This window comes from Leuresthes tenuis, unplaced genomic scaffold (genome assembly GCF_036924035.1).
Source record: "Leuresthes tenuis unplaced genomic scaffold, fLeuTen1.0.hap1 SCAF_6, whole genome shotgun sequence".
Taxonomy (NCBI): domain Eukaryota; kingdom Metazoa; phylum Chordata; class Actinopteri; order Atheriniformes; family Atherinopsidae; genus Leuresthes; species Leuresthes tenuis.
In genome coordinates, this window is record NW_027325360.1 from 32,820,793 (window position 1) to 32,835,711 (window position 14,919).

A 14,919-nucleotide genomic window follows, 5' to 3' on the forward strand; every position below is an offset into this window, starting at 1 on the left:
CCTACTTGCAGCCGAACACCACCTCTCCCACTTTTGATGATGTATGGACCGGCATTCTTACCTTTTCTAACACATTTTTCAGCAATTATGGTTGGAGATTCACACCTACTCACAGCCGAACACCTCCGCTCCCGCATTTGATGGTGTATATTCGGGCATACGAACCTGTTCTTACCCGCTTTTTACAAACCATGGTCGGACTTTCACACCTTCTTGTAGCTGAACAACTCCGCTCCCTCTTTTGATTGTTTACAGTCTAGCATACAAACCTGTTCTTACCCGCTTTTTACAAACTATGGTCGGACATTCAAACCTTCTTGTAGCCGAACACATCCACTCCTGCTTTTGATGATGTATGGTTGGGCATTCGCACCTTTTCTTACCCATTTTTCAGTAATTATGGGTGGATATTCACACCTTCTTGCAGCGGAACACCTCCTCTCCCGCTTATGATTATGTGCGGTTTGATATTCGAAAATTTTCTTTCATGTTTTATAGCAATTATTGATGGACATTCATACCTTCTTGAAGCCGAACACATCCACTCCTGCTTTTGATGATGTATGGTTGGGCATTCGAACCTACTTGTTGCCCGTTTTTCATTAATTATGGGTGGACATTCACACCTTGTCGCAGCCAAACACCTCCGCTCCCTGTTTTGATCATGTATGTTTTGACATTCGCACCTTTTCTCACCTGCTTTTTACTATTGTCGGCCAATCACAGCTTCCTCTCCACCATACTTGTATGGTAGGAAATTCTCACCCACTCTCATCCGAAGACCTCTCCTCCCGCTTTTGTTAATATTTAGTCGGGCATTCGAACCTTTTCTTACCCACTTTTTACAAATTATGGTCGAACATTCACACCTACTTGCAGCTGAATACTTCCGCTCCACCTTTTAGTGATGTATGGTTGGCATTTGCACCTTTTGTTACCCTCTTTTTATACTGATTGCTGAAGATTAAGTTGTTCTTTCTCAAACTACAATTTTTTTTTAATTGTTGAAACTTGATTTGAAGTGGATAAATAAGGAGGACAAACAGTTTTAAGTCACGCTGATAGAAGAAATTAATTTTATAGCAAAATCTGTATTTCGTCATATGTCGAGAGATGCTTATTGCTGAAGAAGTTCTTTCTCATTCTACAAAGTACAACGTTGTTTATCGTTGAAACTTGATTAGACATGAATAAATATGAAGGACAAAGCAGTCTTAACTTGGTTTGAGTTAATTAATTAGTTTTATAGGAGAATCCGAATTCGTGCTTATTTTCGGATTCCTGAAGAATGAGTCTGGTTCTTTCTCATAATACAAAGTTTGTTGTTTATTGTTGAAACTTCATCAGAAGTGAAGAAATAAATGAATGCCTATCAACAAATGTGGGATCTAAACTCTACTGCTTCCTCTAAAATAATTTATTTTCTCAATTCAGAAATGTGTGTGTGTAAGTCACAACACCCGTGACACCAAAACGGCTTTCTTTTCTCTACACTCTGCACTATGAGCACACACACCAAATCAGAAAGGCTTTTTTCTCTCTTTTCTACATTATGGACTGTGGGGACACAAAACCGCTCTCTCTTTTTTTTTTTGATTGTGTGCCAGGGCGTTGTCTCACGTATTAGATTATGCTTAAGATACGAATGGGTTTATCAGTCACATCAGAATCCATACATACTGATCCTCCCGTAATAAAATGGTCGGATCTTATCAAACACACTTTGTTTCTTGTGACAATCAAGTCAGCGAAACAGCGTATACACGTCAAGACACTGAATCAAGTTTGCCACAAGAACCCATAAGTTTGGCAGTATTGCTCTGCCGTCAGCAATCATACACCCATTTTATTTTCGTGAGACGTGCAGGCACCTGTTCATCTACTGTTCTATCACTATGAATTAGTTTATCTATTATCAATAAGGATACTTCTACAACTACTATCAAAGTATGTCCAGACTTCTTATGTTGTCAGTTGCTATATATGAATAAGTGGGTAGCTACTGACAAGCATTAAGCATGTCACACAGCCCAAACATATAACATTTCAGGACACACCACACAGTTAACAACCACAGTGAAGTGTCAAAGCCCAAACATTCAACAGGACACTTACACAACACATTCAAATCAAACAGTCAGACAACATACAAGAACATATACCCCAGCCGGCATTGCTCCCTGCCTATTTTCCTACAGCTCACTATGTGTGCGCACACCTTTATTCACAAACTCTTCAACTTATACTCTTTTACCGAAGCTGCTACAGCTCGATTGGCCGAATACCCTTAGATCCCATTTCGGTGAATTTGACATCTGCCTTACATGTAACAGATTAGCGGTTTAGCAGTTTTAATTTAGTTTGAGTGAAGGAATTCATTTTATAGCAAAATCCGAAATCGTGAAGCACTCATGAAAGTAAGCTTATTCTCGGATTCCTGAAACTTTAGATTTGCTCTTTCTTTTACTGCAAAGTACAACGTTGTTTTTTTTGTTTAAATCTTTCTAGACATGGTAAATATGAACGACAAAGCAGTTTTAACATAGTTTGAGTGAAGGAATTCATTTTATAGATAAAATCCCAAGAGTCTGCAGAGAAAAGAGAGTGAATGCGAAGTAGACTTTAACACGGCTATGGGAGCGAGCCGAGTGTCGGCTAACTGGGAGAATTGCTTGAAAGAAACGCGACACCGAATGAGCGGTCAGAACAAAGCCTCAATACGGGATTCTCGTGGTGTTTTTGTTGCTGCCTTGTCTTTTGCATAGAGTAAAAGACAAGGCAGCCATCGAATAGGGCCCGATTGTTCCTACTTGGTCAGCCGAGGAGCAAGGGGGGGGGGGGGGGGGGGGGGGGGGCAAGCGTCTCAACCAAGCAAAGCTCACCATGGGGAAGGTGGCTATACCAACTAGCCTGATGCCCTGCTCCCGCAGTGACGGATAATCGTACTCTGGTTTCTCTTCATAACATACAAGTCTTTCGCCTTTTACTAAAGACTTCCGTGGAGAGCAGCACTAATGAGTTGTTTCTATTATTGGCAGGCTTTACCTTTGCGGGTGAAGCCCTTTCTGTCTGTGCAAAAGAAATCTTGCTACTTTGCAGAGTGACTTCTCTGAGTAGAGTCGCCTTACTTGTTGCGACTGTGCCGATGTTCGAAGCTGGAGTGCAAAGTTGTTGCTTGAATGGTGCTTGCTGGAGCATGCGGGAGTGCAAAGTTATACCATTTAAAAGGGCTGAAGAGTGCTCAGTGCAGCGGGTGGGCGGAGGTGCAACGTGACACTCTGGCCACCTATGGCCATAAAAAGAACACTGCTACAAGTGCGCATTGTGCCAGCAAGGGCCCTCGGACCTGAAACAGTGGACAGTTATCGCTTCTCGGCCTTTTGGCTAAGATCAAGTGTAGTATCTGTTCTTATCAGTTTAATATGTCCTCTATACGAGGACAACATATTAAATGGATTTTTAAGAATAGGAGTTGAAAAAGAAGCTTGCTCCGTTCACTCCAAGCCTCGACCCAGTACTGCAGTGCCGCTGGGAACGGTGCGCTCTCCTCTGCTCTTGTGAAAAAGCAAACAGCGGTGCAGGATGGAAGTTTCAGGGAGCCCAAGATGAAACTTTCTTTTAATCTGCTGAGAAAAGAGAGTGAATGCGAAGTGGACTTTAACACGGCTCTGGGAGCGAGCCGAGTGCGGGCTAACCGGGAGAATTGCTTGAAAGAAACGCGACACCGAATGAGTGGTCAGAACAAAGCCTCAATACGGTGTTCCCGTGGTGTTTGTGGCTGCCTTGTCTTTTGCACAGAGTAAAAGACAAGGCAGCCATCGAATAGATTGTTTCTACTTGGTCAGCCGAGGAGCAGGGGGGGGGGGGCAAGCGTCTCAACCAAGCAAAGCTCACCAAGTAGGAACAATCGGGCCCTTTTCGATGGCTGCAACACCTGAAAGAGATATTGATGCGAGACCCGATCAAATGCTTTTTCAAAGTCTAAATTTAAGATGACAAGCCGGGTGTTTCTGTCTCTAGCGTAATCAATGATGTCTCGAATCAGTACGAGGCTGTCGGTGAGTTGTCTCCCTGAGATGGCACAAGCTTGGTCTGGGTGAATTACCTCCTCTAAAACAGAGGACATCCGTGTCGCTAAAACCTTGCTAAAAAGTTTACAGTCAAAGTTTAAAAGTGTGATGGGCCTCCAATTCTTTAGGTCAGTCTTATCATTTTTTTTTATAAAGTAGAGTCACTATTCCCACTCTAAAACTGTCAGGCAGTCGGTCGAGTTTTTCAAAATCTTTAAAAACATCTAAAATGTCTGATGATAAAAGGTCCCAATAGGTCAGATAGAATTCTGCAGGAAGCCTGTCTAAACCCGGAGCTCGACTTCTCTTAAAACCTGTTAGGCATTTTTTTAACTCTAAAGCAGTAAAATTCTGTGTCAAGTGTGCATTCTCTTTTACGGTTTTGTCAACGAATTTTAAGATTTCTGCCGATGTTTCCAAGTGCACTGGTTTCTCTTTGTACATGTTACTATAAAAGGTATGTACAGTTTCAATCATCTCTTGTGTGGATTTTGTTAAAAACCCATCTTCTCTTTTTAGATTTTGAATACACTCCTTTTTATTTATAACTTTCTTTCTTTTACACCTTCCTCAATTTCCTGCTCCCTGCCTCTTACAAAAATTCCTTTACTCTTTATTTCTGCTAAAACTGACATTTCCTTTTTGACATCTTTGATTTCTTCTTTAAAGTCTATGCCACACTGATTTAGTTTAAAGTAGCGCTGTAAGCGTTTATGTAGTCCCATCATACATCTATTCTCTTTCCTTTTTTTACGTTTACCTTGCTGTTTAAAAAAAGTCTGGGTCGTTTCCTTCACCATTTCCCACCATTGTGCATGTGTTTCGTAGAGGTCTTGAAGGGTCTGCCACTCTTTATAACATTCCCTGTACTGACTAACTATGATTTCATCCTCCAACAGGGAACAGTTGAGTTTCCACAGACCACTTCCTACCGTCACACCAGAAGGGGGTGAAAGGGTGCAGGAGAGCATAAGGTGGTCTGAAAAGAAAACAGGGGTTAATCTAACATCAGTGGGTGGGCAATCTCTAGTAAAGAAATAATCAATGCGAGAGGCTCTGGTGCCATCATGACTAAACCAGGTGAAGCCCTCCTCTCTGGGATGCATGGTTTTAAAACAGTCAGTAAGCTTAAAATCCCTGCATATGCCCTGAAGTAAAATCGAAGTCTTATCCACTTTAAAATCTACCCCTGCTCTTTTTCTATCTTTCCTGCTCAAGATACAGTTAAAATCCCCTCCTACAACTAAAGGTACTTGCCCTAGCATGTAAAGCTGTATGTCTTCTAAAAGGTCATACCTTTCATTTTTTCCATTGAAACCATAAATATTTAAGAGGTTATAGTCTTGCCCCATAAAATTCAAGTGTGCTAAAAGTGCCCGTCCGTCTCTCACCACTGTGCTACCTTTCACCAGAACATGCGGATTTTTAATTAGAATGGCCACACCATCATTTTTATTTTGATTTGAGCCACTCCATATCGATAAATGGGGCCACATTTCCTCCCATTGTCTATGGTTTTTTAAAAAAGGTAGTCCACATTCTTGTATTAAAAACCCATCTGATTTTATGGAGTCTAAGAAGGATAAAATACTCTGGGCTCTTGTCTTTGATTTCACACTTCTCACATTTAGTGTTGAGAAGGTGAGAACCATTAAAAGCATAAAGGAAAGTAGGTATGTCATTTTCGTTTTTCTAAGTTATCAAAACAAATTACACACAGGTTATTTCTTGAGAAACTAGCTTTTCCTTCATTTCTTTAGGTGAAAAGTGAGTAGGGTGATCTATATTTCCTTTTCGGACTCTCGGGGTTGGCCTCTGACGCAATGTTGCATTTAACTTTGAGTCCCTGGGGGTTGATTGCAGAGCTGAAGTTAAAAAGGAGACCTCATTTGGTGAGTCGGAGGGGAAGACTCTAGGTTCTTCCACTGAAGAACTGTCTGAAAGGGACCTAACCCTTCCCCTCTTCTCTGATACCACTGGGGAATCAGAGGCTCAGATGCCGTCCTCTTCGGCTGTTGACCTTCGGGGAGGTGAGTATCTTCACTAGACTCACCTGTCTGCTCTTCCTCCTCATTTAGCGTAGCTCCACCCTCTGCCTGTGAATTCTCACAGACTTCAACACTGAGTGGTGAGGCCTCTACAGGCCCCTCCCCTTTTTGCTCCTCACTTCCAATCCAAGCTTTTGGCGGGAAGTTTGAATTTATTGGGTCAACCTCTTCACTTTGTTCACCAACTGCCACCTTTGGTCCTTCTCTTTGTTGGCTTGACTGTGGCTTTACCGTCTTTAATTTGTTGGCAAAAGATTTAGGGCAATCTCTGAAGAGGTGATTTAATTCTTCAAAGAGATTACATTTCCTGCCATTTGGACACTCTCCAAAAGTTTGCCCAATTTCTCTGCTCTTCCCACATAACACCTTGGTACAAGCCTCAACCAGGTGCCCATGCTCACCACACTTGCGGCAGAACTTGGGCTGCCCCTGGTAGTGGATGTAACCTCGGTTTTCAAGGTGGCCAGAGTGTCGCCCACCCGCTGCACTGAGCACTCTTCAGCCCTTTTAAATGGTATAACTTTGCACTCCCGCACGCTCCAGCAAGCACCATTCAAGCAACAACTTTGCACTCCAGCTTCGAACATCGGCACAGTCGCAACAAGTAAGGCGACTCTACTCAGAGAAGTCACTCTGCACAGTAAGAAGATTTCTTTTGCACAGACAGAAAGGGCTTCACCCGCAAAGGTAAAGCCTGCCAAAAATAGAAACAACTCATTAGTGCTGCTCTCCACAGAAATCTTTAGTAAAAGGCGAAAGACTTGTATGTTTTGAAGAGAAACCAGAGTACGATTATCCGTCACTGCGGGAGCAGGGCATCAGGCTAGTTGCCATAGCCACCTTCCCCATGGTGAGCGTTGCTTGGTTGAAACGCTTGCCCCTGTGCAATCGACAAGGCAGCAACAAAAACACCACGGGAACACCGTATTGAGGCTTTGTTCTGACCGCTCATTCGGAGTTTTGCTTGGTTGAGACGCTTGCTCCCCCCCCCCCTTGCTCCTCGGCTGACCAACTAGGAACAATCGGGCCCTATTCGATGGCTGCCTTGTCTTTTACTCTGTGCAAAAGACAAGGCAGCAACAAAAACACCACGAGAATCCCGTATTGAGGCTTTGTTCTGATCGCTCATTCGGTGTCGCGTTTCTTTCAAGCAATTCTCCCGGTTAGCCCACACTCGGCTCGCTCCCATAGCCGTGTTAAAGTCTACTTCGCATTCACTCTCTTTTCTCTGCAGACTCTTGGGATTTTATCTATAAAATGAATTCCTTCACTCAAACTATGTGAAAACTGCTTTGTCCTTAATATTTACCATGTCTAGAAAGATTTAAACAAAAAAAACAACGTTGTACTTTGCAGTAAAAGAAAGAGCAAATCTAAAGTTTCAGGAATCCGAGAATAAGCTTACTTTCATGAGTTCTTCACGATTTCGGATTTTGCTATAAAATGAATTCCTTCACTCAAACTAAATTAAAACTGCTAAACCGCTAATCTGTTATATGTAAGGCAGATGTCAAATTCACCGAAATAGGATCAAAGGGTATTCGGCCAATCGAGCTGTAGCAGCTTCGGTAAAAGAGTATAAGTTGAAGAGTTTGTGAATAAAGGTGTGCGCACACATAGTGTGCTGTACGAAAATAGGCAGGGAGCAATGCCGGCTGGGGTATATGTTCTTGTATGTTGTCTGACTGTTTGATTTGAATGTGTTGTGTAAGTGTCCTGTTGAATGTTACATGTTTGGGCTTTGACACGCTTCACTGTGGTTGTTAACTGTGTGGTGTGTCCTGAAATGTTATATGTTTGGGCTGTGTGACATGCTTAATGCTTGTCAGTAGCTACCCACTTATTCATATATAGCAACTGACAACGTAAGAAGTCCGGACATACTTTGATAGAGTAGTTGTAGAAGTATCCTTATTGATAATAGATAAACTAATTCATAGTGATAGAACAGTAGATGAACAGGTGCCTGCACATGTCTCACGAAAATAAAATGGATGTATGATTGCTGACGGCAGAGCAATACTGCCAAACTTATGAGTTCTTGTGGCAAACTTGATTCAGTGTCTTGACGTGTATACGCTGTTTCGCTGACTTGATTGTCACAAGAAACAAAGTGTGTTTGATAAGATCCGACCATTTTATTACGGGAGGATCAGTATGTATGGATTCTGATGTGACTGATAAACCCATTCATATCTTAAGCACAATCTAATACGTGAGACAACGCCCTGGCACACGATAAAAAAAAAAAGAGAGAGCGGTTTTGTGTCCCCACAGTCCATAATGTAGAAAAGAGAGAAAAAAGCCTTTCTGATTTGGTGTGTGTGCTCATAGTGCAGAGTGTAGAGAAAAGAAAGCCGTTTTGGTGTCACGGGTGTTGTGACTTACACACACACATTTCTAAATTGAGAAAGGAAATTATTTTAGAGGAAGCACTAGAGTTTAGATCCCACATTTGTTGATAGGCATTCATTTATTTCTTCACTTCTGATGAAGTTTCAACAATAAACAACAAACTTTGTATTATGAGAAAGAACCAGACTCATTCTTCAGGAATCCGAAAATAAGCTCTATTTTATGAGTTATGCACGAATTCGGATTCTCCTATAAAACGAATTCATTAACTCAAACCAAGTTAAGACTGCTTTGTCCTTCATATTTATTCATGTTTAATCAAGTTTCAACGATAAACAACGTTGTACTTTGTAGAATGAGAAAGAACTTCTCCAGCAATAAGCATCTCTCGACATATGACGAAATACAGATTTTGCTATAAAATTAATTCCTTCTATCAGCCTGACTTAAAACTGTTTGTCCTCCTTATTTATCCACTTCAAATCAAGTTTCAACAATTAAAAAAAATTTGTAGTTTGAGAAAGAACAACTTAATCTTCAGCAATCAGTATAAAAAGAGGTGCAAATGCCAACCATGCATACCTAAAAGGTGGAGCGGAAGTATTCAGCTGCAAGTAGGTGTGAATGTTTGACCATAATTTGTAAAAAGCGGGTAAGAAAAGGTTCGAATGCCCGACTATATATTAACAAAAGCGGGAGGAGAGGTCTTCGGATGAGAGTGGGTGAGAATTTCCAACCATAATCTATAAAATACGGTGAAAAAAAATATGTGAATGCCTCATAGAACACTAAAAGCGGAAGTGTTCGGCTGCAAGAAGGTGTGAATGTCCGACTATATTTGGTGAAAAGCAGGTGAAGCAAGGTCTGAATGCCCAACCTTACATCATCAAAAGCGAGATCAGAGGTGTTTGGCTTCAAGAAGGCCATAGTTTGCCAAAAGCGGGTAAGGTGCGAATGACCGACTAAATATCAACAAAAGTGGGGGCGGAGGTCTTCGGATGCAAGTGGGTGTGAATATCCCACCATACAAGTATGGTGGAGAGGAAGCTGTGAATGGCCGACCATAGTAAAAGGCGGGTGAGAGAAGGTGCGAATGTCAAACCATACATAATCAAAACAGGGAGCGGAGGTGTTCTGCTGTAAGAAGGTGTGAATGTCCAACCATAGTTGGTAAAAAGCGGGTAAGAAAAGGTTAAAATACCCGACTGTACACAATCAATAGCGGGAGCGGAGTTGTTCGGCTACTAAAAGGTGTGAAAGTCCGACCATGGTTTGTAAAAAGCGGGTAAGAAAAGGTGCGAATGCCCGACAATGTATGATCAAAAGAGGGAGTGGAGGTTTTCGGCTGCAAGAAGGTCTGAATGTCCAACCATAATTTGTAAAAACCGGGGAAGAAAAGGCTCGAAAGCCCGACTATACACCATCAAAAGTGGGAGCGGAGGTGTTCAGCTGCAAGACGGTCTGAATGTCCATCAATAATTGCTAGAAAACATGAAAGAAAATTTTCGAATATCAAACTGCACATGATCATAAGCGGGAGAGGAGGTGTTCAGCTGCAAGAAGGTGTGAATGTCTACCCATAATTACTGAAAAATGGGTAAGAAAAGGTGCGAATGCCTAACCATACATCATCAAAAGAGGGAGCGGAGGTGTTCCGCTGTAAGACGGTGTGAATGTCCGACCATAGATGGTAAAAATTACCCGACTGTACACAATCAAAAGAGGGAGCGGAGTTGTTCAGCTAAGAGAAGGTGTGAAAGTCCGACCTTGGTTTGTAAAAAGCGGGTAAGAAAAGGTTCGTATGCCCGAATATACACCATCAAAAGCGGAAGCGGAGGTGTTCGGCTGCAAGATATTGTGAACGTCCGACCAAAGTTTGTAAAAAGCAGTTAAGAAAAGGTTCGAATATCTAACCAAACATAATCAAAAGCGGGAGCAGAGCTGTTCGACTGGAAGTAGGTGTGAATGTCAGATCATAATTTGCAAAAAGCTGATGAGAAAGGGTGAGAATGCCCGACTATACACCATCAAATGCGGTAGCGGAGTTGTTCGGCTGTGAGTAGGTGTGAATCTCCGACCATAATTGCTGAAAAATGTGTTAGAAAAGGTAAAAATGCCGGTCCATACATAATCAAAATCGGGAGAGGTGGTGTTCAGCTGCAAGTAGGTCTAAATGTCCATCAATAATTGCTAGAAAACATGAAAGAAAATTTTCGAAAATCAAACCACACATGATCATAAGTGGGAGAGGAGGTGTTCAGCTGCAAGAAGGTGTGAATGTCCACCCATAATACCTGAAAAATGGGTAAAAAAAAGGTGCGAATGCCCAACCATACATCATAAAAAGCAGGAGTGCATGTGTTCGGCTACAAGAAGGTGTGAACGTCCAACCAAAGTTTGTAAAAAGCAGTTAAGAAAAGGTTCGAATATCCAACCATACATAATCAAAAGCGGGAGCAGAGCTGTTCGACTGCAAGTAGGTGTGAATGTCAGATCATAAATTGCAAAAAGCTGATGAGAAAGGGTGAGAATGCCCGACTATACACCATCAAATGCGGGAGCGGAGTTGTTCGGCTGTGAGTAGGTGTGAATCTCGGACCATAATTGCTGAAAAATGTGTTAGAAAAGGTAAGAATGCCGGTCCATACATCATCAAAAGCGAGAGAGGTTGTGTTCGGCTGCAAGTAGGTGTGAATGTCCAGCCATAATTACTCACAAACGGGTAAGAAAAGGTAGTATTGCCAGACCATATATGATCAAAACAGGGAGCGGAGGTGGTTCAGCTGCAAGAAGGTTTGAATGTCCGACTAAAGTTCAAATATATTAAAGAAAGCGGGAGGAGAGGTCTTCGGATGAGAGTGGTTGAAAATTTCTGACCATAATGTATAAAATGCGGTGAAAAAAAGGTGTGATAGAACACTAAAAGGTGGAGCGGAAGTGTTCGGCTGCAAGAAGGTGTGAATGTCCGACTATATTTGGTGAAAAGCAGGTGAAGCAAGGTCTGAATGCCCAACCTTACATCATCAAAAGCGAGATCAGAGGTGTTTGGCTGCAAGAAGGCCATAGTTTGCCAAAAGCGGGTAAGGTGCGAATGTCCGACTAAATATCAACAAAATTTGGGGCGGAGGTCTTCGGATGCAAGTGGGTGTGAATGTCCGACTATATTTGGTGAAAAGCAGGTGAAGCAAGGTCTGAATGCCCAACCTTACATCATCAAAAGCGAGATCAGAGGTGTTTGGCTGCAAGAAGGCCATAGTTTGCCAAAAGCGGGTAAGGTGCGAATGACCGACTAAATATCAACAAAAGTGGGGGCGGAGGTCTTCGGATGCAAGTGGGTGTGAATATCCCACCATACAAGTATGGTGGAGAGGAAGCTGTGAATGGCCGACCATAGTAAAAGGCGGGTGAGAGAAGGTGCGAATGTCAAACCATACATAATCAAAACAGGGAGCGGAGGTGTTCTGCTGTAAGAAGGTGTGAATGTCCAACCATAGTTGGTAAAAAGTGGGTAAGAAAAGGTTAAAATACCCGACTGTACACAATCAATAGCGGGAGCGGAGTTGTTCGGCTACTAAAAGGTGTGAAAGTCCGACCATGGTTTGTAAAAAGCGGGTAAGAAAAGGTGCGAATGCCCGACAATGTATGATCAAAAGAGGGAGTGGAAGTTTTCGGCTGCAAGAAGGTCTGAATGTCCAACCATAATTTGTAAAAACCGTGGAAGAAAAGGCTCGAAAGCCCGACTATACACCATCAAAAGTGGGAGCGGAGGTGTTCAGCTGCAAGACGGTCTGAAGGTCCATCAATAATTGCTAGAAAACATGAAAGAAAATTTTCGAATATCAAACTGCACATGATCATAAGCGGGAGAGGAGGTGTTCAGCTGCAAGAAGGTGTGAATGTCTACCCATAATTACTGAAAAATGGGTAAGAAAAGGTGCGAATGCCTAACCATACATCATCAAAAGAGGGAGCGGAGGTGTTCCGCTGTAAGACGGTGTGAATGTCCGACCATAGATGGTAAAAAGCGGGTAAGAAAAGGTTAAATTACCCGACTGTACACAATCAAAAGAGGGAGCGGAGTTGTTCAGCTAAGAGAAGGTGTGAAAGTCCGACCTTGGTTTGTAAAAAGCGGGTAAGAAAAGGTTCGTATGCCCGAATATACACCATCAAAAGCAGAAGCGGAGGTGTTCGGCTGCAAGAAGGTGTGAATGTCCGACCAAAGTTTGTAAAAAAGCAGTTAAGAAAAGGTTCGAATATCTAACCAAACATAATCAAAAGCGGGAGCAGAGCTGTTCGACTGGAAGTAGGTGTGAATGTCAGATCATAATTTGCAAAAAGCTGATGAGAAAGGGTGAGAAATCCCGACTATACACCATCAAATGCGGTAGCGGAGTTGTTCGGCTGTGAGTAGGTGTGATTCTCCAACCATAATTGCTGAAAAATGTGTTAGAAAAGGTAAGAATGCCGGTCCATACATCATCAAAAGCGGGAGAGGTGGTATTCGGCTGCAAGTAGGTGTGAATGTCCATTAATAATTGCTTTAAAACATGAAAGAAAATTTTCGAATATCAAACCTTACATGATCATTAGCGGGAGAGGAGGTGTTCAGCTGCAAGAAGATGTGAATATCCACCCATAATTACTGAAAAATGGGTAGGAAAAGATGCGAATGTCCAACCATAAATCATCAAAAGCAGGAGTGGAGTTGTTCAGCTACAAGAAGGTATGAAAGTCCAACCATGGTTTGTAAAAAGCGGGTAAGAGAAGGTTCGAATACACGAATATATACCATCAAAAGCGGAAGCGGGGGTGTTCGGCTGCAAGAAGGTGTGAACGTCCGACCAAAGTTTGTAAAAAGCAGTTAAGAAAAGGTTTGAATATCCAACCGAACATAATCAAAAGCGGGAGCAGAGCTGTTCGACTGCAAGTAGGTGTGAATGTCAGATCATAATTGCTGAAAAATGTGATAGAAAAGACTAGAATGCCGGACAATACATCATCAAAAGCGGGAGAGGTGGTTTTTCGGCTGCAAGTAGGTGTGAATGTCCAGCCATAATTACTCACAAACGGGGGAAGAAAAGGTAGTATTTCCAGACCACACATGATCAAAACAGGGAATGGAGGTGGTTCAGCTGCAAGGTGTGAATGTCTGACTAAAGTTTGTAAAAACCGTGTAAGACAAGGGGCGAATTCCCGACAATGTATGATCAAAAGAGGGAGCGGAGGTTTTCGGCTGCAAGGTCTGAATGTCCAACCACAATTTGTAAAATCGGGGAAGAAAAGGCTCGAAAGCCCGACTATACACCATCAAAAACGGGAGCAGAGGTGTTCAGGTGCAAGAAGGTCTGAATGTCCGACCAAAAATTACTGAAAAATGGGTAAGAAAAGGTGCGAATGCCAAATCATACATCATCAAAAGCAGGAGCGGATGTGTTCGGCTACAAGAAGGTTTGAATGTCCAACCATAGTAAGTAATAGGCGGGTAAGAAAAGGCTCGAATGCCCGACTATATACCATCAAAAGCGGAAGCGGAGGTGTTCGGCTGCAAGAAGGTGTGAACGTCCGACCAAAGTTTGTAAAAAGCAGTTAAGAAAATGTTCGAATGTCCAACCAAACATAATCAAAAGCGGGAGCAGAGCTGTTCGACTGCAAGTAGGTGTGAATATCAGATCATAATTTGCAAAAAGCTGTTGAGAAAGGGTGAGAATGCCCGACTATACACTATCAAATGTGGGAGCGGAGGTGTTCGTCTGTGAGTAGGTGTGAATGTCCGACCATAATTGCTGAAAAATTTGTTAGAAAAGGTAAGAATGCCGGACCATATATCATCAAAAGCGGGAGAGGTTGTGTTCGGCTGCAAGTAGGTGTGAATGTCCAGCCATAATTACTCACAAACGGGTAAGAAAAGGTACTATTGCCAGACCATATATGATCAAAACAGGGAGCGGAGGTGGTTCAGCTGCAAGAAGGTTTGAATGTCCGACTAAAGTTTGTAAAAAGCGGGTAAGACAAGGTGTGAATGCCCGACAATGTATGATCAAAAGAGGAGCGGAGGTTTTCGGCTGCAAGAAGGTCTGAATTACTGAAAAATGGGTAAGAAAAGGTGCGAAAGCCCAACCGCACATGATCATAAGTGGATGAGAAGGTGTTCGACTGCAAGTAGGTGTGAATGTAAGATCATAATTTGTAAAAAGCGGGTAAGAAAAGGTAAGAATGCCCAACCATAAATTATCAAAAGCGGCAGCAGAGTTTCGGCTGGTATTTATCAATGTCTAGATAGATTTCAACAAAAAACAACGTTGTACTTTGCAGTAAAAGAAAGTGCAAATCAAAAGTTTTAGGAATCCGAGAATAAGCTTATTTTCATGAGTTCTGCACGATTTCGGATTTTATGTATAAAATGAATTCCTTCACGCAAACTAAGTTAACACTGCTTTGTCCTTCAT

General features: G+C 42.3%; 3 non-coding genes across 3 annotated transcripts; 2 read left to right on the forward strand and 1 right to left on the reverse strand.

Moving 5' to 3' along the window:
- Nucleotides 1-2,942: 2,942 nt before the first annotated feature.
- LOC140310596 (U5 spliceosomal RNA) lies at nt 2,943-3,056 on the forward strand. The gene has a single exon (XR_011916650.1). It is a non-coding gene; the product is annotated as a U5 spliceosomal RNA (small nuclear RNA).
- Nucleotides 3,057-3,364: 308 nt separating this feature from the next.
- On the forward strand, nt 3,365-3,548 carry LOC140310386 (U2 spliceosomal RNA). Its single transcript, XR_011916462.1, has one exon. It is a non-coding gene; the product is annotated as a U2 spliceosomal RNA (small nuclear RNA).
- Nucleotides 3,549-6,794: 3,246 nt separating this feature from the next.
- LOC140310775 (U5 spliceosomal RNA) lies at nt 6,795-6,908 on the reverse strand. The gene has a single exon (XR_011916814.1). It is a non-coding gene; the product is annotated as a U5 spliceosomal RNA (small nuclear RNA).
- Nucleotides 6,909-14,919: the final 8,011 nt, after the last annotated feature.